This window comes from Corvus brachyrhynchos, unplaced genomic scaffold, assembly GCF_000691975.1.
Source record: "Corvus brachyrhynchos isolate BGI_N302 unplaced genomic scaffold, ASM69197v1 scaffold34, whole genome shotgun sequence".
NCBI classification, from domain to species: domain Eukaryota; kingdom Metazoa; phylum Chordata; class Aves; order Passeriformes; family Corvidae; genus Corvus; species Corvus brachyrhynchos.
The window spans coordinates 3,843,679-3,866,223 of NW_008238126.1; positions in this window are offsets into that span (position 1 = coordinate 3,843,679).

Genomic DNA, 22,545 nt, shown 5'->3' on the forward strand with positions numbered 1-22,545 from the left:
GTAGCAGTCTGGTAGAATGGTGGCTGCAGTCCTCCTGAAGCAGTGATCCTGTAGAGAAAGGGTCTGCTCTTCCTCAGAAAGTCCAGTGGTGGCTGTGTAGCTCCTGTCCTCTGGAAATCCAGTGGAAAGGTTTCCTCTGGTGTTCAGAATCTCAGATTATATCCACGATGGGATGCTTGGTTCCTCCCTCTGGGTGGAGCATCTCACAATGGGATAATGAGTCATGAGGCCAGGTGTTGATTAGGCTCATTAATTAGTCCGGAGGGAGTTATCTCTGAGTCATGCGGCAGGACAATGATGGGCCATTAACAGAAAGATAGTCTGGGGGGAGGAGGCAAGGAAACACTGCCCCTCCTGATTTCAACAGCTCATGAGGATGGTAATAGAATACACTGCAACCCAGGACAATGGGTCATCTTTAAAGATCCTGACTTGCTTCCATGGGCATCAAAAGGAAAACAATACCACCGAGACTTTAAAGTTATGTGTAGGCACTTAAAGAAATCAATGAGCAGTAGAGTCTAGATGCTGTTGTAAATTCTACTCATCAGTGAAGTACCTCTTTTAGGTGCCAGAAATATTTTGCTCAATCAAAAGCTCCTGATCCATAAGCACACTTGGCCAAATTTTTCCAAGGAACTTGGGAAGATAGCCAGTGGGATTTACAAATGTGTACTAAGTGATTATCCTCAAAACATTCACTTTGAAATGGTAGCTAATGGTTAGACCTCCAAAGCATTAAATATCCTTGAATGTCTCTGTGGTATTTTATATAGCATCAGTTTTCTTGGCTTTGTTTGAAAGAGCACTTATAAACCTTCCATCTCATGCGTTTGTGGAACTCTTAAAATCAGAATTATCATCATTCCCTTGTTCCTGCTGGTGTACTTTTTAATTGACTATTGAATGCAATAACAGATTTGCATGTATGAATATTGTTATCTGGAAACCTGGACATGTATCTGGTCTTCTGCTCAAACAGAATGGTGTCTTTTTTCACTGTCTTTACTGAAACTAGTAGGTGCTGGAATCCACTGGGGGGGAAAGGGTGCTCATGCAGGCACATAAAGGATTGACTAAAATAGCATCCAGCCTGTACTGTGGTCAGGTAATTTTTTAGCCATATTTCCTGTTTACCATCCCATTTGCCCCACCTACTTCTCTCTGGATCCTGTGGAAATGAAGGATCAGAATACTTTGTTTTCTCATTCTAGCTATGATGTCCTGGACAGCAGAGAAGGAGGGGCCTGAGTCTCACCTCTAGGGCAGCTGAGTGTCAGGAGGAGCTCCTCTTGGTCCTGAGGAACCCTTGAAGTACTTCAAACACCACAGTTTCCTTTATGGGGACAGAGTCTACGACAGACCTGTAAGCAGGAGCTGGGAGGTGCTTGGGATGTGTTTTTCCTCCTCCCAATACACAGATGGGCCATGGTGGAGGGGGAACATGCTCAGTTTAGCCCCTTCCAAGCTGAGGTGCACCATTCGTGTCTCTAAGGGAAATCACTAAGAAATGGATTTATAAACCATCCAGTTTTGATGGAAATGATTTGGAGAGTACTAAATGCTGTTTCAAAAAAAAAACAGGAATGAACTTTTGAACCTTTCACTAATTGTCTTAAATAATGGATTTCTCTTGATACTTATCTGCCAGATAATCTACAGGGACTGACCTTTTTTTTTTTTTTTAAGTCAATTAATTAAACCATTATTTATAATGGTTAATTTTCTTTGTGTAGTGTTTTGGAGGAGAAATACCACACTAAGTGAAGAATTGATTTAAAGACTTAAACCAGCAAGAATAATAGAAAATCTATTGCTGCTTTCTTTATGTTGGTTTCTTGATATATCCTAGAAAGGTCATTAACTTTAGCTGTAAATTTATATTCTCCAGAATTGTGTTTCTGCTGACACAGTTCCTCTGGGCTGAATTCTAGTTTTCAGCTAGGTTTTCCTTTTAATAGTAGCAAATGCATAAGGTTAGGTGGAGGTGATTAGATCAAAAATTTACATTTAAAATGGTGTGCTTTACTTCATTCATCAGAGTACTTTCATAAGGACTTATTTTCTGGAAAGATAATTTTAGTCAGTATATGTGTCTAAAATTGAACTAAAAGGTCCCCATTTAAAGACAGCCCTGTGTTACCTATTTTATAGGTAATTTACCTATTTTATAGGTAAAAATACACTTTGTTATTTGTAGCACAAATAACATATTGAAAATAACTATGTCAGTGTTCCCACTACATAGCCACTTTGCCTGTTGGTGCCATGAAACATATGTAGTTTTCTTTGAATCATCTTGCTTCACACTCCCTAGCAGCCTAAATTACTGAAAGGGAGCAGGGCCATTTAAAATTATGTGAGGCCCCTGAGAAAATTTTAGAGAGTGTGCCCTAAATTGTTGGTCAAAATTAAAAGCACCAAGTGTTTCTGTTGCATCTTCTAGAAACCTAACTCCATGTCTCCAGCCTTCTGCGTTCTCACCTTTCATCCCTCAGTACCAAGTCATGGCCTTCAGCTTTCTCAAACCATCTCTCTGCTGGCTCTTGTCCGGGTGCTCCCTTCTCTGTGCCCTCCCCAGTGGAGTGCAGAGATGCCACCTCAGAGCAGCAAGTGCCTCCGGACCCAGAGATTTGCTGGAGCTGCCATCTCCAGGCTTCTGTAGGAAGGGAAACCTACTCAGGACCAGCAATATGTCCTGCAGGTAGTGTGTGCTTCGCTGGTGGCCCTTACACTGCAATAGCTGATGTGCAGGGACATGCGGGGGGGCTTGAATTGGTTGGACCCCAAAAATCTTTTGAAATGTGAAGAATCTAAGCAGTCTCTTAGCATGGTAGTGCATACGCCTATTTGTGTATAGAAAATTTATGAAAGTATGAATCTCATTTATTTAACTATAACAACAGATAACTTTTTTCAATCTAGTATTTCTTGAAGTTTAAAGAAAACTTTTGGTTTTTTCCCCCAGAAATGAGCATGGCTAATGTTTTTTAGAAAGAAAAAAGGAACCCTGAAACATTCATAGTTGTAGTTATCAGGGTTATCTAAGGATATATGTTTTCTCAGGTGGTGGAAGAATTGAAGTGATAAAGTGAATTGAAGTAAATCCACTTGGGGAGGGAAAAGTGCATTGGATATTAAGAAAGAATAATTGAATATATTGCAGGAAAAAACATTGGTACCACTAATATCTGTGTATCGATTTGCATTAAGTGAACCTTGACATTTTTGTTTCATGAAAAAGCAGGTTCATGTTTTAAGAGAAAAAGTGTTGTTTGAGGGTCCTCTGGTCATAATTCAGTAAAAAAAAAATCAGAAAAACCTTTAACATCATCAAGTCCAACTGTAAACAGCACTGCAAGTCTTTGAAAGAAAGAACATTTGGCATATTGATAAAAAGTAGTACCTTTTTTTTTTTCCAGTAGGGATGTGGAAAGAGAAGAATTGCGAAGGAAGAAGAAGAAACAAAGAAAAAGAACCCAATCACACCCCACATCCCCCAAAACGATAGTAGTAATAAAAAAAAGGTTGCTGGACATAATAGAAATTCATGTAATTTAACTTGTAATAATTCATTTCATTCTTTCTCTGTGTCTTCTTTCCTAGCTGTTCTCATTTAAAGGACTAGGCACAAATTGTATTGTATTTCATTTATTTTTTTCAGCCTCTGAGTTATTGCTTCTAAAACAATCTAGGTGGGTGGTAGCCTGAAATAACTACATTCTCATATCTACTCACACTCCTGCCTTATGCAGCGGCATGTGATGTGTTTTGTGTGCCTGGTGTGACTCATTGCTTCTGCAGCTCCTGCCCTCATAGCAGCAGCAGTGGAGTAGGGCTTGGGGAAGGTGTCCCTTGCTGTTGTGCACTTCTCTCATTGCCAAAGGCACTGCTGGAGTGACCCCTGTGCAGCCACCAATGCCAGCCCCACAGCAGTCCCCAAACTGGACCCCTGCCCACACAGGTTTACCTTAGCAGGGCAAAGCTTCCCAGCCTCTTCCTTCTGCTTGCTTATTTCTGGGCTGTTTGAAATGTATTGCCTCACTTGGGTTTATCCTTGCTAAATTTCAAATTTATCTCTACAAGTAATCTGTCCTGACTGCCCTGTCATTTGTCTTCCTTCTTCTCTGTGATAATAATAATAATGTGAAAGAACTTTATTAAACACTTTTAGAACACTGATCATATTTAACTAAAGAGGTAGTTAAGAGAAGTGAATGAATTACTGAAGGTGAAAATTTAAAGCTAACCTTTAGGTCATCTATTCCTTTCCCCTTGTTATTATCTATTACTTATTTCATAAGACCTTGTCCAACGTGAAATCTTGTGAGTAGCCAAGCTTCAAACGATACCATGTTCAAGAGAGATTTATTTTCCTTTCATCAAAATGTCCTAATATTTATTTAGAACATGTTGTAGGCTGTGCAGCAAGCCTTAAACCTGATGGAAACCCCAAAGGCAAGGAGAGGATGTTTGAGTGGGTGGTGCTGCAGGTCACTTCATTTTCCAGCTGCTTCACATAATTCAGGGAATGCCATAAACTTGAATTTAATCCATGCAGCACGGCTGTTCGCCCTATAAACTGTCCCCTTCTTGCTGCTCCCTCCCTCTCATGATGGTTTGAGATTGGCTGTTTCTAGAGAGATTTTGAGAAGTACATATTTCAAAGCACATCAGCTGTGTAAGCTGGGTATGAACTGAAGATCTGTGGGTTTGATCTGCAATAAAATCTCCTCGAGCTTGTGGTGTCATTCAGCAGATGGGGCAGCGGGGTTGTTTGTAATCTTTTCTGTCTTGGTACTGGAGGCTTAAGCTGCAGCTGCAGACTGAGTCTAGATATGGCCCTTTTTGAAAATTCGTTGAAGTCAGTAGAAGTGAAATATGGCAGAAGTTGCTGCCCATTAAACACAGGTGGGACCCACATGCCATTAGCCTAAGGACCAGTACCTGCTGCTCTGTGCTACCGCTTCATCCAGTCCTGGAGCTTCCCGTCAGGAGCAGGCTGCAGCAGGGCTGCTCTGCTCGTGCAGGAGACTCGTAAGCAAAATAAAAATGTTCCCAGCCAGCATTCTAGGAGCTGTTTTATGGACTTGTTAATGTAAGGATGGGCAGAACAATAGGATAGCCATGACACAAACCTGAGTTATTAATCACAGAGCAGAGGGGCTGCTGACTGGGTAGCAGTAAGTGCTCATGTCACTTAGCTTATTTTACCTCTCTGGAGGGTAATAACTGGGTATAATATATGGATGCAGTTGAGTATCTGTGCCACTGCGGTTTTTAGTTTTATTTCCATTTTTTTATGAGAATTCCCTTGCCATCTGTGTGGGACATCACCACTTCACCAGCGTGTCAAGAATCAATTATTTCCACAGAATCAGAGAATAATCTGAGTTGGAAGGGACCCAGAAGGATCATCAACCCCAGCTCTTAAGTGAACAGTCCATACAGGGATTGAACCCACAACCTTGGCAGTACAAGCACTATGCTCTGACCAACTGAGCTAATCCCAGGATCTTTTTACTGTGGTTAAAGCATTTGAGAAGTAACCTCCTGCCTACAGCACTTCTCAGAATATGAGTAGTGATCTAATGAATGGTGATAGCGAAATTCAGGGGGTTTTGAGTTCTTTATTTTTGTTTGTTTTGAATATTGACTCTACTACTGGCTGTGACATAAATGGAAGCTACTGTCTGATTCTTTGTATACATTAGTGTGGGTGAGTGATCTCCAAATAACAGAATATGTTTGTGAGGAGTTTTAGTTCGTAATTGCAGAAATTTGTTTTCTAAGACAGTTTTTGACTAAAATCGCAAAAACGTGAAACACTGACTTCTGTGTTAAAACAATATATACAGTTAGTGCTCTGCGCTCCTTACAGTTAAAGCCTCTGGGTTTCTCCTCAACATTAATTCATCCTAGTTTTCCAGGCTGACTTTTTAAATGAAGGATGTATTGTGGTTGCATTAAGCTTTCCAGACTTTATGTTACTCTGCAGTTGCACATAGTGTTGACAGATACTGGTCACTGAAGATACTGCTTTAAAAAGAAATAAATAATTTAATCTCTATGGAAATGCCTTCAGGTGAAATCTGGCAAATAATGTGGATGGGGCTCTTGGACAGAAACCACTGCAGACAAGAGAGCATTGTTCTATCAGCCAGAGACACAGGAGGAGTAGGAGACTTGCTTGCAGCTAATTATTGTGCATTATCATGTTGAATTACCAAAGTGTCAGATATATTAGAAAGGCTCTGTGATACTGCCTTGGGCATTTTTCCTTAGCAGTTCATCAGAACAGTGAAGGAAATAACCATTTGGATAATATTGGGATGGACACGATTTTTACAGGTTTCATACTTGTAACAAAAAGTTGAGTGCAAATCAGCAGATAGGAAGAATGAGACAGCGTTGAGAATTTTATGAAACAAGATGATGAAGTATATTAGAATAAGATGTACGGCAGCTAAATCTTACCCCTAAAAAGGTGTTTTCCTTTCTCATGTTTGTCACATCTCTGATACTTTTTCTTACTTGTTGGTCTCCAGGTCTCATGCAGTATTTGTAACCTTGATCAGATTTGTTTTGAGCTCAAGTTTGTGCTTTTAATTTAGTCCTCTGCACCTTTTGAGTGCTGCACTGTCTTTGTTGCTCTCCCTTTGTGATTCTAACAGAAGATATTAACATTGATTGAAGTCTCCAGCAGCTTGTTCTACGTGCTTCACAGGCATTTAGTCCTATATTCACTTTCAATGTGACAATTAAAATCACTTTAGTTCATGTCACTGGAATTAATTGCCAGCATTGCAGGTGACTGGGAATTCAGCTGGCTCAGGACAGCAGTGCTTGGTAGGTTTCATGTCATCATACTTGTGATGGCCTAAAAAGTGAGTAAAGGAGAGTGAAAAATCTCCATGAAGTGATTTGAAGGTTTCTGAGTCTAAAAAAACTGTAAGCAGATTATGTATTCCTTCTAATGTGAAATGCACTTTGAAGTATAAACTGTCCAGGGAAATGTTTAGCAGAAACACGTTTTTGCCTCACCTCTTAAATATCTACTCAAAATACATATGTAAAGTAATAGGGGTTTAATAGTTGATTGATAAATTGATTTTCCAGCTGCTGAGTTCATGAGGAAAAATGTTGACTTTAAATATTATGGTATATATAACTCAGGATCCACGGGAGCACAGATTTAACTTAGCAGCAGCTGTCAGAGTGGGAAGGGGAACTTCTTTTGATGCTGTAGGGATGTAGTAGTCTTCAGCACAGACTGCATTTTATAGGAGTAGTTTTTTGTTTAGTAATTGGATATGGCAGAAGAACAGAAATCTGTTAACTGTAATATTTTGAATGCTGGTGATGATTTAATACAACCCTTAAAAAACTGAAAGAGATATATGGAATAGGGATTTTATTTTCACGTCGCTCCTAAAATTTTAGGGACTTTTTTTTTTTTTTTTCATTCTTTCAGTTGGCTTTTAGGGTCTGACTTTGTTGTTTTTCTTATCATTGGACACATGCTAGGAAGCATTTCAGGTTGCTGTTCCCACCTGTCAGTAGCAATAAAATGACATGCAGAAAGATTAGCATTGCTTTTAAAACTCATTTCTTTTGGGGAAAAACATGTACCAAGTAGAAAGCTCTGAATATTTGCAAGCACATACTCCTGAGAGAACATTTTTAGGATCAGGGCTTTTGCAAAGGTGAAACCTATTGTTCTTTCATAAAACCTGATTTTCACTCCCCTACATTTTATGTGTTTTTGAAAATTTTCCTCTACTACTATTTGCTAATTATCTGTCTTCCTGTGATTGTGTTCTCACATTCTCATGTATATTGATCTTTACATCAAAGGGCATCTCAAATTAAATATTTAGCAACGTGTTAATGAAAAAAAAAAAGTACACAACCAAAAAACTCAGAAAAGCAAACAAGCAAAACCAAAATAAACCCTCCCTGCCCCCCCCGCCCCCCCCCCCCCCCCCCAATGTCAAACAAGTTCTACAAAAAATTTTCTCATATGTCATTGGGTATCTTTCAGTTTTGTCACTGATTGCATCTGTGTTTCTGATGGCTGAATTACTTCCCTTCTTTATCTAAGCTGGGCAATGTATTTTCTGGGAGGTCTCTTTAGACCTTCCTTGAACCTTATGTCAGCCCATTTGTATCTGTCAGCATTTCCTGGGCACAGCCAAGTGGCAGAAACCTGTATTTACCCCTCTCCTGAAGGGGAACATCCTTAAAATATTACCATAACTGATGACTCCATCATTCTCTTTGTGCTCCCCCAAGAAACTTTATCATGATTCTTAGAGAAAATATGCTGGAGGTGGGTTTAAACCAATGGTCATCATTAGTAATAAGGATTTGTATGCTTCCATCTTGCCCTGGTTTTCATTTGCATCTCTCCTATATCCTCTACAAGTAGTCATAAAAATGATTTAGGATGGGAGGCATCTTTTTGAAGGATCTCATGTGCAGCACTGGGGGTTTGTTCCTGCACATCTTGGTGCAGAACCATCCACCTCCACCTTGATGTGATTTATGGATCAAAATTGGAGAGTACCACCCCTCCTCTTCAAGTGTGAGGAAACAATGTGGTGTATGAGGAATAGAAGTCCCACATTTCCCTTGTCCAGCTTCTCTCTGTACTTGTCACAGGGTGGTCTAAGTGCAGGCTTATATGGTCCCCAGTTGGTACTGGGGCAACCAGAGTGCTTTGGAAATCCAGCCTTGGTTGGGAAGTGTCACAACACTTGGTCAGAGGGTTGGTGTCTGAACCAGTCTGCTACCAGAAAAAATAAAAGGCAGCACCTGTTACTATTTCAGTCTTCAGATCTAATTTCTACTCATTAACTGCTATTTCTGTCTGTCTTACCTTATATTCAGAAACTAAAGAAATAAGATTTTCTGTAACACAGTCGAGTTACCACATTGGTTTGTTTGTGAAATGCCAGGCTGTAACTGTTGACAATTTTTATTTTTGTTTAGTTTCTTTGTCTCTTGAATTTAGCATTCATTGATGAGAAATACAGATGCTCCAGTATCTGTATTTATATTTATAGTCATTCTTCATTTTTGATGTGTTACATAATTAATTTTGCTAGCTCGTGATGCTAAGATTCTGAACGAAGGATTTCAGCAACAGTGTTGGAATTTGAGATGGTAAAAAGTTTTGGCATAAAATTCAGGAGTAAATTGGACTAAGGATTGGAAAGATCTGAAGAATGACCAGGGATGAAATTTTTTTGTTTAGAGAATTTTAGAGTACTAGCATATATTGCCCTTGCTACTTGCTAGATTCAGATATTGCATTCAAGATTATTACTTAGTAAGGTAATAAAAGAATCTTCCAAGTAAACTTAAAATAAGAGAATTGTTACAAAGTCCCAATCTTCAAGAGAACTACTTCTAAAGCTCTATAGACATCGAATTAGAGCTGCCAAGATGGGGTGGGGGAGAGAAGAAATGTAATTCTATTTCAAATTGTAGCCTTTTTTTTCCCCAAAATTCCATTATCCATAAAAAATATGCTTACAGAATTTTAACATCTCTTGACTTCTTGATGTAGAGTTGTAATTTGTAGCTAGTTTTGGCTGAAAGGATCTACAAAATTGTTAGGGAAAAATAATTTTTTAAATAATTTTTTTCTCCTAACCAGATAGGAAGTTATGGGTTTCTGTTCATGTAAATACGCTCTTGTAGCAAAAAGAATGCTGTGTATGTGATGTTACATGCTTTGCTCTTTCTCCTCATTTTCCTCCCAATTTTCAGTGGGATATAAAAAGTAAGTTTCCATCAAAGTTGTTCCAGAATCAGAAGCTTTAGGTTATTTATTTTCTGTTTTGTAGGATTTTCTTTTCTTTGCAGAGTGTCATCGTGCTTCCTCATGAAGAAAAGCGAGAAAAGAGTCTTAAATTGTTTTGACAAACACATTGAATATTTTACCTTTTTAAATTCAAGGTAGGAATGATTCCATTTATTGTGGGCTTTTTATTTAAGTTTAATTACTCTAATCAACTGAAATTACAGTGCTGGAGGTGTTTCAGTAATATATCCTGAGGATATTTCAGTTACACTATTTGAGGGTGTCTTATTTCCTTCCTAAGAAAACCTTAACTTCATCCCCTAATGATTTTGAGTGGAAGACTAGAGCCTCTCTTCTCCCTTTTGCAAACTCAGTGGCAAGGAACATTTAGAATTCTTGCAAAATGCTTAGGAAATAATTTTCTAGCAGGTTCCCTACTCTGTGAGCTGGTGTACTTGCAATAGTTTATTTTATACCATTTGACAACTTGATGTCCAATTTTGTGGCTCCAGAGCCAAAAAATGTCTACTATGCAAAGGGCATATTTTCAAAGTACTCTGTCTAAAAAAAAAAAAAAATTAAAATTAAAACCGAAACAAACAGAACTTGCTTCTGTAGAAAGTCTTTGTCAGGATGACTCTTTATTCCATAGCTTAGGACAAATATACATATACTTTTAGAAATAGCAAGAGATTGGTGTGGTGACAACACCAAACACAACATAAGGACACAAATCTTCTGCTATTTTTCAAGAAAAATATCTAGCAGAGAAAAGTCAGCAATATCCTCCTATTGTTCCTTTTTTTGTTGTTGTTGTTGTGTGTGCCTGTTAATGATCTTGATGGCAGAGTATGTATTAAGAGTCTCCTGCTGCTTGTCCATGCAATGTGACAAAAACACTCCAGGAAAAACATGCTGAAGTGCTCTTGAAAGTGGGCAGTGAGGCTCTTACAAGGTGTGAAGCATGAGGAGATGGGGGATTTGGTGCAGCTGCTTGGCATGTTGGGAACTGTTGTGCAACTCCATGGAGCTGTGCAGCCAAGGATGCGTTTGGCACTTCCTCTGTGATGGGCACTTCATCTTAAAAGTTGTGGGGAACCCTTAACTCCTGACAAATTCCATTAAAATAAAGAATATGTAGTCTATGCTGTAAAATAAAGGCCTGTAGCTTGAACAACACTTGACGAGAATAGAAAGTTGAATATTGGGTGGTTTGACTCTATAGACACATTTTGAGCACATAGCTGAGCTTAAAACTTAAGGGCAGTTTATGATGCCCATCTTAGTTTTCAGAGGTGGTTATGATAAATGCCTACAGGAATTACGTTTAGAAGCATCTCTCTCGTGTCAAAATCAGATTGTTTATTACAAAGTAGGAAACAAATTTCATGATCAGAACATCAAAAAGCACACAGAGGAAATCTTTCATGGCTGTCATTAGTCATACTTAGTTTTCTATATTATGAAAACTGGTTTATGTTTTATGTAGGCCTTCTGCTGAAAATTACTTTATTTCATCAGCCAATTTCTGCTTTTTTGCCCTTCCCTAGAGCTCTTGCGCTAAAGCAAATCTGTTGGTCATCACTGGATTGTGTTCATGTGCTTTCCATCTTCAGGATAGCTCCTCTGTTCTTCTGTGTGTTGATTCATAATAAGTATTCCCCTCTTTTGTTTTTGGTTTTTCTTTTTTTTTTTTAATTGTATTTTTTGTGGTGGTTTTCTTTTCCTCAGAAACTAATTTTTGCTTATTGCAGTAACTGTGTTCTGGAGAATATTTGATTCCTGGTGTTTTACTGCATGTTTGATGAAAAGATAATTTCTTTACCTCTTCCAGTAAATACAAATATGGCTTGCTGTTGTCAGAGAAAGAAACACTTTTTTTTCTATTGTCAGAAATAATCTATTCAGATCTGACCAAAAAATCTTCTTAATCCTTATCCATTGTATTTCATATCCACTGATCAACTCCATATTTCATTATCTTTTGTGCATAAATATTTGGTTGAAGTCACTTCATAACTCCTTTGTTTGTACTTTCTGGTAGTTTTTGAGACCATTTCAAATTTTTTTGGTTTTTTTTACTTATATTGGTTTATCTCATATAGTGCAACAGATGTATTGGTGAGGTAAAATATATAGTGTTTGAGAGACAAAATCATAGAAAACAACACTTGCATTTTGTGATATTTCCTGGGAAAGTAGGTGTACTGTTCCATTATTCTTTGTAGGAGTAAGTTGCTTTATTTCCCTTGCATTCTTCTCTGTTTCTCAAAGGATCCCATATGGCAACAAGACAATGACCATATATGAGCATGTATTTAACTGAATTGTATTTTAGCTTGCTGTTAAGATTCAAAGAAATAAATAGTCTTAATGGGTTTTTTTTGCAATATATCAATAGCAGTCTGTATGTGTCAATAAATCAGTCTAAGAAAGCTCCTGGAAATGAGCGGTTTACCTGTTACATAAGAAGAAAGCTTTGCATTTTTTAAGCAATTTTCATCTGCTATTATGGAAGAGTAACAGATGCATTATGCATGATGCTCCACCTCATTCGATTGCAGATTTCTTTCTGACTGTCTTCCATTCACACATCGATCTCAGAAGCACTAAACCTCTCAAGCCTCATTTTCTTTGCTCTTAACACACCTTTATTTGGCATCACAGCTCCAGTTAATAGAAGTGACAAAGTAGATTTTTTGATGTGACCGTTCCTGTTTTGTGTGTCTGAACAGATTGAGTGTGGCAGGGGAGGAGAGGGGGGGTTGATCTGGATTTGTTTTGTTCGAAAGATATAGTGAAGTCTTCCCTGCTTCTTCCCTCTGTAGTAACTCTCTCTAACAGTTGTCTCACTGCTCTAGACAGTTACAGACAGTAATACACCCCACCCTGAACTTTATTAATTAGACTGTGTAGGAGACAAAAGTGAAAGACAGAGGGAATGCTTTCAGTGACAAGCTGTAGTATTAATGAATACTCAGGGGTAGAACAGGCTGTTCTAACCTCAGAAGGCATTGGTCAGACTTCAGCTGCTGTTTCCCACCTCTAAATTTTCTTTCAGTGAAATCTGGGTGAGTGAAACAACAGGAGAAGAGAATGGCTCCAGCTGAGCAACTGACATGCATCCATATATTTGCTCCTGCATTCATTGCAAGTGTGGGGGTGTGAAATCCCAAAAGATAAGGGGTTAATGTGTACGTCTCAAACACCGACAGCCGGATGCCCGTGGAGCCAACCAAGGGTTATTGGGAACAACAGACAAGACTTGTTGGTAATTAATGTGCCCCATGCATGGGAAAGAGCAAGTTGTGGCTGGAGAAGGGGATCATGTGCAGGTAGGGCAGCATTTTTCTGGGACAAACATCCTTCTTCTAGTTCCTGGAGATAAGCACAACACAGTCCAGCACAAGGGAAGGAATGAGGTTGAGATGTGGACATGGAGTATAGGGTGATCAAGACCACCCAAGACACCCAAAGCCTCTGACCCATTTCCAGAAAGGTCTGGAAGAATGGACATGATAACTATTTGCATAGAAAGCAAGAAACTTATCTTCAGGGCAGGGAAAGCCAACCTATAAAGAGGTACCCCCACCAAGCCCTGCTGTGTGTCCCAGTACCCTGGACATCCTGTTGGTTGGACTGACATTGGAACCAGGACTGGTGATCTCTTTTCCTTCTTTCCTTGCTCTTTCCTTTCTCTTTCCTTTCTCTTTCCTTTCTCTTTCCTTTCTCTTTCCTTTCTCTTTCCTTTCTCTTTCCTTTCTCTTTCCTTTCTCTTTCCTTTCTCTTTCCTTTCTCTTTCCTTTCTCTTTCCTTTCTCTTTCCTTTCTCTTTCCTTTCTCTTTCCTTTCTCTTTCCTTTCTCTTTCCTTTCTCTTTCCTTTCTCTTTCCTTTCTCTTTCCTTTCTCTTTCCTTTCTCTTTCCTTTCTCTTTCCTTTCTCTTTCCTTTCTCTTTCCTTTCTCTTTCCTTTCTCTTTCCTTTCTCTTTCCTTTCTCTTTCCTTTCTCTTTCCTTTCTCTTTCCTTTCTCTTTCCTTTCTCTTTCCTTTCTCTTTCCTTTCTCTTTCCTTTCTCTTTCCTTTCTCTCTCTCTTCATCTTACCCCTTTATCCAAAACCCACTGTCATGCCCTTCTATAGTAGGTCAGGGACTAACCTACTGATTTCCATGTCAAGTGTGTAATTTACTAATAAAACTTCCTGAGTTTTTGTAGACCTTCTGACACTTGTTATTCTTTTAACCACAAGCATTTATGAATCTTCGGTGCTCCCTTCCCCTTAAGGGTGGAACATCACAGGAGCTTACTTTTGCTTTGTCTTAAGATTGTGTCTTGGATAACAATGTTGAATTACAAAATCATTAAGGTTGGAAAAGACCTCCAAAACTGAGTCCAACAATTAAACCAGCCACCCCCATGTGTGCCACTGAATCATATCCCTGAGTGCCACATTTGAACACTGATTCCACCACTTCCCTGGGCACCTGTTCCAAAGCCTCTGACCACCCTTTCCATGAAGAAATTTTTCCTATTATGTTGAAATAGGGACCATAAGGGCTTATATGCATTAGATGTGTCTTGGACAGTGGAGTTGCAGCCTGACAGCTGTTATTATAACCTGCCAGTAGGTACTTGAATTATTATTCTATTGAATTCTATGTGTTTTATATAAATTATAAAAAGTGATAACACTTTAGGTTTGAGGGGTTTTTTTTCTGGTTTATGGGGTTTTTTTAACCAAAGGACATGTTTTTTGTAAAAAAATTCCTTTAATTTGTATTTTCTCCCCTTGTACTTAAAAATGAGAAATTGCAATGAGGCACTGCAGGATCTGAGTTAGGGTGTAATAATTTACACGTATGTTAAGCATAGTCATTAGTATAGTGCCTAGTAACACAGCAGGCATGAGTTATTACACAATATAGTGTTTGCTTATTGCCTAAGTGGAAGGCAAAGCAGTTCTAACTGATTACATGTTACAGAGCTCAGTTGCAATAGTCAATTTCCCCACTGTTTCTCGTGCATTTTGCAGGAAAACACTGTGATAGTGTTATGAATCAATTACGAAGCTCTCATTAGGAGGAAATGCATATTGAATATATTAATCACTTTCATAATAAATTATATAACCGCACAATAAAAGCACGCACATTCTATTGGTAAATAGCTTATCATAGACTAAGATTTTTTCCCCCTTTATTACTTAATTAAATCCATAAATAGGAGAGCAAGGTGTTGAGGAAATGCCTTATAGGAGCTCAAGCATGACAAAAGAACACAAAGCTGGGAGGAGTGGCTGATAACACCAGAGAGCTGTGCAGCTCCCCAGAAGGATCTTGGTGGGTTGGAAACACAGGCAGAGAAGAACTGTCTGAAACTCAATGAAGGAAAATGCTGCAGGGTCCTGCACCTGGAGAAGAACAGCCCCATGCACCAGGACAGGCTGCTGGAAAGTAGCTCTGGGGAGAAGGACCTGGTGGTCTGGGAGATAACAAGCTGCCCAGTAGTGCTATTTGTGGCCAAGAGGGCCAGTGGGGTTCTGGGGTGCACTAGGAAGAGTAGTGCTAGCAGGCAGAGGGAGGTGATCCTGTGCCTCCACTCAGCCCTGGTGAGGCCACATCTGGAGTGCTGTGTCCAGTTCTGGGCTCCACAGGGCAGGAGAGACATGGAGCTCCTGAAAAGGGTCCAGTGGAGGGTGACAAAGATGATGGAGGGACTGGAGCATCTCTCTGATGAGGAAAGGCTGAGGGAGCTGGGCCTGTTCAGCCTCGAGAAGAGGCAGCTGAGAGGGCACCTCATCCCTGTCTGTCCCTGTCTGCAGGGAGGGGGCAGAGGATGGACCAGGCTCCGTGGTGCCCAGCAGTGGGACAGGAAGAACAGGCAGGAACTGATGCCTAGGAAGTTCCACCTGAACATGAGGAAGAATTTTTTTCCTGTGCAGTGACCAAGCACTGGGACAGATTGCTCAGAGAGGGTGTGGAGCCTCCCTCACTGGAGGTATTAAAAAACTGTATGGACCTGATCCTGTGCCATACGCTCTGGAATGACCCTGGTTGAGCAGGGAGGTTGAACAGAATGACCCATCATGGTCCCTTCAAACCTTACCCATTCTGTGATTCTCTGAAAACCATGGGACTGAAAAATGACATCAGCCTGGGAGCTAGAAGCTGCAGACTGAAAAACAAAGATGTCACAGGGACCAAGAAGCTTGACTCCATCCATGGTTACCCTAAAGGTCAGCTAAGGGGACAATGGCCTGTGTGTGCTGGGCCCTAAGTGGGGGATGTCAGTGGCAGTGCAGGGCTGGGTGTCACGGTGGGTTGTTGTCCCCTGGGACCACACAGCCTCCCAGAACAGCCCCCTGGGCCGAGGGGTGCTTTGCTGAGGGGGTGGCTCTTAAGTGGTCTTCACTGGGGTGTGGAGCTGCAGCACAGTTAGTATTTGTGCTGTGCCATGTTCATTTACAGGACTGTTGATTCAGAGTCTGTCTGTGCTACTGCTGCACCTTACACTACAAGTGAAATGAGAGCATTCTGTTCTTTTTCAACCTGTTTGTTAATTTTTACATATTCTGAGACGATCACTGTAATGAGTGAAAGTTTTTTTCAGTATTGTCCAGTATGTGTTCAAAAATGACCTTTTACTTGTATTTTCTTTTTATATTAGTGGCTGAAAATTTTTAGAAGCAATTTAGAAAATACATAAAAAGCTCTTCTCTAAAAATGCTTTAAATTTAAGAAAGCAAGTATTTAATCAAAATGTTTAGTATGTTTGAGCATTATGGGCTTGGAGGAGAAATAAAGCTAATAGCTTTCTCATTTAAAAATACACAAAAGAAACAAAATCTGTAAATGATATTTAGCAAAAAATTACGCAATTGACATAGAAAATGGTGAAGCAATTGCTTGGGAAATGTCATACCACATGGCACTAACACACCTTGATATTTTACTGTATATAGTATCGCAATAATAATTTCACAGCCTGATGTCCATGACATTTCAAAGTCCTTGAATAAATGCCTTGAATATTTAAAATCAGTAACACATGCTTATCACCTTTTTCATATTCTTCTTGGTATTCCTCCCTCTCAGAATCAAGAGAAAATGAATTATTTTCTCAGCTGAACAGTTTTTGTGTTGTCTCTGACAGTAAGGCTGATAATAAGTTGTACAAATTACATGGAAGTATAAAATATGTCTTGCAAAGTGCATGATTTAATGCACATCTCATTTTGGGATAGGTAGGCTTGTATCAGGCTGTGGATAACTCACTGAATCCAGTCAGATAACTTGAATCTGCAATTCAGTTATGTAAATGAAGCTTTGAGAAACTTGAATATCTTCCAAATGAAACAAAAAGAAAGAGCGATCTGGAACGTGTAACATTTACTGTGTACCTGTAGATGTCTCCTCAGGAAGTGGAGAATACTATCCCCTAACGTGTCTTGGCTGTTCTGGGTTCTCTGGGTTTCTGGAGCTTCCTGGAGCAGAGGCAGCCATTCAATCCGAACTAGGCCTGGTTGTGCACGTGCCAGTCGGTGGCTGTGGTGACATGCTGCTGCTGTGACTCGCTGTCATCGTGATGGAGCCCAAGCCGAAGTCCAGGCTGACGCTGGTGGCGTCCTCTGTGAGTCTTGTGGTGCCATCCTGCAGGTGGAGGTAGCTGGATGGTCCTTTGTCCCTCCCAGAAAGCACAGGTGCCATAGAACAGCATAGGCATGGGATTAGTCTGGATCCTTCTAGAAGTACAGAAATAAACATGCAGGGGGAGCTCAGAATCTTTCAGTGGCCCTTCAGGAGCTTTTCTGGTAGCAGCAGCTTTGGCCACCTTTTGGTCCCACAGCAGGAAGTTGTGAATGTCTCTAGGGGAGGTTCCCGAGGCTGGACTGTGGTCCTTTGAAGGGGTTGGCTTGATTTAGTGGAAGCTGGATGGACCAAAGGTCTTGAGCACAACTAAAAATTTTATTGCCTGACATGAAGTAATTTCTGTATATGTAAGTGCGTTTTAGATTTGTAGAAGGTATGCCAGAGGCTGCTGAAATCTGGTACAAAGGATTCAAGCCATGCTTAATTTAGGTTTTATTAAAGAAGCTTATAGTTAATATTAAATTCATGAAGAGAACAGTCCATCGTCAGGAGCCTTCTTTAAAATGTGCACTTTACATAAAGGATATTTTTTAAATCAAGCATTTAACATTGGGCGGTGGATGGCACCTTTTCTCACAGCATTACTTAAGGTAGAGAGGCAAACTTCTGAGCACCTATGGACATGTGAAAAATATTATTTTCAGTCATTTATAAGGATTGACATGACATCTTTAAAATTGCTGGACATAAGAATCTCTGTTGAAATTCAGTGGCTTATGTAGGGTGTCATAAATGTGAAACTGCTATACATGACACTTAGAAGCTTTCAACAATAAACAATTAAGAACTCTGAGAACAGAGGAATAGAGGCCGCCTAGAGCCTCTTTATGTGCAGAACATTTCATTTAAGAGGTTGTTACAATTATCCACCATTGTACCATTTGCAGTATTTACTCATGTGCATCATTTCTATGTGCTTTTTCATGTCAATTAATGCTTTTCCAAGAGACCTGTCCTTGAAAATACAGATGGCTTATGAATCCTTCAGGGTCTTATAGGAACCTTCTGCTCCTGGGTGTTATAGTTTTGTCTGTCCCATGACTGACAATTGAATGCAATCGTGCTGAAAATGTTTAATGTGTGAGGATTCACAAAACTTTTTTTCAACTCTCCACTTTCCCAATGTGCACACGTACATGAGAGCCACAGACCATGTGTGAATGACCCAAAATGCATTTCTGTATCAGAAAATTATAGTTTCCACTACTTCAGGAGGAATGAAAAGTTCTTTTGAAAACTCTATATGAAGCAGGGAGGAAAAAAGTGTACGTAGTCAGAGATTAAGTTCTTAGACAAGCATTTGTTAATATGTAAAATATGGTGCAAGTCCTGTAGCTAGTAGTACAGTAACATAAATATCTATGATGTTGTCTTCTTTGAAAGTTGCATAAATGCAGCAGAATTTTAGATATATGTGGTTTTATAATTAATTTCAGCTTTTGATGGGTGAGGTGTAATGGGATTTCCTTACAAAACACCAAATGGATAATAGGACACAAAAAAAGCATGTTTGTACTTTCTTTTGTTTTAATCCAAGCAGTCATGCATTATTCAAGGTGAAACCCTACTGTATTCATCTGGAAAACAAAAAGCACAGCTAATATTGATTCATTTTCTCTTGCAAATGAGAGAATATAATTTTATCATATTTAATTGATGCTACTTTAGAAACCACATGACCTATATAAGCCAGTAATTTGGTTTTGTTCTTTAAAAATCTTGATAATGAACCACTGTGAATAAATAAGGGAGAACAAACAACATTTTCAGTCCTGCCTACAAAAAACCAAAACCAAACCCCACATCCAACAAAGGCACTGTACATGGTTCTTGCTGGAATTGTTCACCTGGATTGCCAGAAAAAGGAATCCCTTTTGTAAGAGTGGTTGTGGGGAAAGGTAGTCTCTTCTTCCATGATGATGTCAGTAGACAATACGAATGCTGAAATCCCAGGTTCTGGAAAACCAAACCGAGTTATTTTCAAGCATAATTGTATGTTGCTTTAGGTATTTTTCTATACTAGCAAAAAAATGTTGTCAATAAACAGCCAAATATACTGTTGGTGATTCTTTTTTTTTCTATTTTACTTTGCTTGCTAATGAGACTTTTCAAATTCTTCTCTTTATTATTTAAATGGAATTTATTTGCATATTTGAGTTGATGCTTTATGATGTTAGAGGATATATTTAAGAAAGGAATGGAAATGCTGCTGCTGAAACAAGCCAGCATGAATTTGAATCCTGTCCCCAAACCATAACTAAGCAAAGTCGAGAGAAGTTGATTTAGCATGTCCATGAAAATACTAGATTATGTAAGTGTACAGGAACCACTGCTTGAAATACAAACAAATGCCTGCTGTAAAATTGACTGCACAGGAGTGAGTCATTACCATTGAGAGTAAAACTTGGATGGAAGTTAAAAGGGCTAAGAAGTATCATAGGGTGAGGAGGATGAGTTCTGCAAGAGTATCCTGCTGCCAAGGTGTATGGCAGACAAATATACCGACATCAGCTGTATATCCTGCATATATTGCTATCAAGTACAAAAACTACTTTTGGGCAGCCACTAAAGAGACATTTGAAATGGGTATGGGACAAGCCAAGCTGTAGAATATTCACACTGGCAATTATTAAATCTGAAATATGGAGGTAGGTGAATGCCCTAATTAGCAAGAGTTGCATACACAGTTTTATGCAGACTAGGAAATGAACCATGTATCTTATTATCTAATAACGTCCCATTTTTTGTTGAATGCTAAATGTGTTAAGATAACTGGAGCAAGTTGTTGAAGAGATAACATTTCCTGAAAAAGTATAATGGCATTGGTAGGTCTGAGACAGAGATTAGGTTGACATAATAATTCTACACAGGGCTGTGCAGGATAGAATCACAGCTAATAGCTGCTCCTTTTCAGAAAAATCTAAACTAAACAAACAAAAAACCCAACCAACCCCTCCCAAACCACATACAACTAACAGAATAATAGGGAATTACTCCAATGCATTTATTAGAATTTTGGTGCATAAAATTAGAGATTCCTTCTGGAAAACTGGACTCTGCAGGATATTCTGTCACTTTTTTACTTTGTAACTTTTTTTTTTTTTTTTTTTCTGGTACTCACAGGTGGCAGAAGGCCTTGTGAGCCCTGTGGTGCTCCTTGCACACCATGTTCAGAGAGTGGGAGCAGCATCTCTGCTTCAACTCCTGGAGAGAGGTTGTTCCTCTATCTTTGGACAAGGGGGGAGTCCACCTCATCCATTATGAGAGTAAATACAAAGTTTGCTTCAGAAGAAGGCTAGGAGCTTTTTGGGGTGAAGAGAGAATGGACGGAAAGCATATTGTTTTGTGTTTTGGTTTTTTTCCGCTTCAGAAGAAGGCTAGGTGCTTTTTGGGGTGAAGAGAGAATGGATGGAAAGCATATTGTTTTGTGTTTTGGTTTTTTTCTTTTTAGTAACAGCATGATGAAGACTCCTGTGGAAATGGGATCTTGATGGATTTAAACAATAAAAGATAAAAAGACGATTGCATAGTAGTAAAATAATATAAACGGATCTACAAATTAGTGCTTATTTATTTCAGAGCAGTATCCTCTTTCAATAAAAATCAGGACAGCTCTTAGCTCTGGGAACTTGAGCAAAAAATAAAACCACTGACAAGAAGCCCTTGAGCTCAATTATCTTACAGGATAAAAATCTTGAGTTTTTTCTTTCTATAAGCTAAAAGAATAGAACAGCACAGTGGTATACAGCTGTTGAAATAACTTCAATTATTATTTTTTTTTCTTTATTCAGACTGCCTGGTCAGTATTCACCTCCCCAAGAAACAAAGGGTCTCTGAGTTGCCTTTATTTGTTTAGGGAAATTATGGTGATTAGGAAGCCACATGGAGATGGTAAAGGTGGTACCTTGACTTTGTTGTAGTCGGCAGGAAAAGTTTGAGCACATGGGATTCAACCTTAAAGTGCTCTGTGGATTCCTATAGGATACTTCCTCCACTGAATTAAGTAGAAACCAGAAGAGAGTAGGAAGCATGTTAAAAGAAAAAAAAAGAAAAAGATAGCTGGAACTAACAGGAAATTTGTAGGGAACACTTAAGGACATTTATGAGAACAAATGTCTCTAAACCGAGTTTTCAGGATTTGCTTCATTTTATTGCACTAAAGAGTGGTGGTGAATATTCGTCTAGATCAAGGATACCAGATAATTATTTCATGTTAATTCTGCAAACAAAATATAACATCTCATTAATTCTTACTGTGCCTGATGGTTTGGATTCTGTCTGGTTTAGATACAGATCAAATTGTTACTTTGATTGTATCTGTTCTCTTTTTTTCCTACAGATGCATGCTAAAAAAGATTAATTAACAAAACCAACAGGAGGGCGAGGGAAACACCAGAGCATGCAATTTAGACGGGTATTTCTCTCATTTCTCAAGAATAGTTTTTGACTGCAACAGTGTTTAACTGTGCAGCAAATAAAAACTGTGTGAAGTGTTATATTTGTCATAGTTATTATTATGCAAGGGCAGCTATAAAAATATTATCTGCTGAAACATCTCTTCTGTGAGTACAGTACAGAAAGCCTCTGTTTTGTCTGCAAGCACACGATATGTGTTTAAAATCTGGACGTATGTGTGTGTATATTAACTTAAAAGTACTACAGAGGCCAATTATTTTTAACAGCTTGATTTCAAGGTCACTATAATTTGTTACTTGTCAGAATAATAGAGGAAAAGAAAGATGGAAAAGAAGACTAAAGATTGCATGGGCTTTTATCTTAGCTGTAATTTCAGGAAGTCCTTATGTAGAGTATAAGCAAAAAAAAAAAAAAAAAAAAAAACCAAACAGCAAAAAAGGAAAATACATTCCAAAAAGGAGTTGTGTCATGAGTGGTAAGTGGAATCAAAGTATATAGTGAGAAGGAAAAAAAAAGTTTTGATAGAACTTGGTTCACATTAATGATTGATGAAGACTGCATAAATTGATTTTGTTAACTCTTTTTAATTTGATGTTTAATTCATGGTTTAAAAAATACAAAATGTCCAAGAAAGCTTCTTTAGAAGATATTAAAATACTTTTTTGAATGGTTT